At 56.8% G+C, this 1,102-nt stretch overlaps 1 protein-coding gene across 1 annotated transcript in view; it reads left to right on the forward strand.

Annotated features, from left to right (window-relative positions):
• Nucleotides 1-833: 833 nt before the first annotated feature.
• Nucleotides 834-1,102, forward strand: part of LOC119341554 (UDP-sulfoquinovose synthase, chloroplastic-like) — a 4,295-nt gene continuing 4,026 nt past the window's right edge. The window contains exon 1 of the mRNA XM_037613430.1: nt 834-968. The gene's annotated coding sequence lies outside the window, so the exon portion shown is untranslated. The remainder of the gene's footprint in view (nt 969-1,102) is intronic.

Here is a 1,102-nt window from a genome sequence, read left to right on the forward strand (position 1 = left end):
GGTGGCACTAGCGTTGATGGTCGTCGACAAGAACAACATGTCACCGAAGAGGAAGGCTTGGTTCACAAACCGGCAGAACGAGATGTTCGCCCGCGATGGCCTGATCTAGGTGAGACCACCATCGCGATGGCCGCGATGGCGGTCCTTTTTGAAGGCTGGCTCCTGTGTCGGCCGTTGGCTTTGTTGCCGGCGACAAAACTTGCCTCTTTTGAAGGTTGTCTAGTATGTCGGCCGCTAACTTTGTTGCCGGCGACAAAACTTGTCCATTTTGAAGGCAGGCTCCTGTGCCGGTCGCTGGCTTTGTTGCCAGCGTGAAACATGTCTTTTTGAAGGCTGGCTCCTATGCCGGCCGCTGACTTTGTTGTCGGCATCAGACTATAGGCCACCGGCTATATTGTCGGCCGGCGTGAACTAGTGCGAGTCGCGGCCACGACTTAAATCTTCTTTTGTTTCTCACTTTACATGTTTAGAGACAAGATGCGGCCAAAATGCAGCCATGCGTTGGGCACACGACCGCCGCATCCACAAATTCGGACAAACACAACATCATTGACACCCTAAACGGACGAAATCCGAACCAAACGGACATCCATTTAGGATCGTGCGTTGAAGTTGGCCTCACACACCCGGACCGGACGGACGCAGCAGCAGGGTGTGGCCTGACACGTGAGCGGCCAGGATCTGCCACCACTGCCGGAGCGCGCTGGTCGCAGCCGATCCGAATCCCTCCGCCCGAATATCCCAGCCCCCATCCCCTTTGCCTCCCTCCCGCTGCTTGCTATTGCTATCCAATCCCGCTCTTTGTTTCCTTCGCCACTCTCTCTCCCCCGCTCTCTACCTCACCCTCCTTCCTCCTCCCCGTCTCACGGCACGGCCAGAGGAGGCTGCTCGCTCGGGTCCAGGCGCCTCAGCCTCGGGCCGCCGGTGGTTGCGTCCCAGCGACGCGGCAGATTCCTCGAGCAGTTTTGGTGAGAACTCGATTCCTTTCTCCTCTTCCTCTCCCTTACGGCTGGGATTGCTGTGCTGGGCCTGTATGTTCAGGTGCTAGCTCCACAGGAAGGGTAAATAAGTAGACAATGTCTTACAGGCTTCAGTTTGTTTT

The sequence above is a fragment of the Triticum dicoccoides genome, chromosome 1B (genome assembly GCF_002162155.2).
Source record: "Triticum dicoccoides isolate Atlit2015 ecotype Zavitan chromosome 1B, WEW_v2.0, whole genome shotgun sequence".
Lineage (NCBI taxonomy): Eukaryota > Viridiplantae > Streptophyta > Magnoliopsida > Poales > Poaceae > Triticum > Triticum dicoccoides.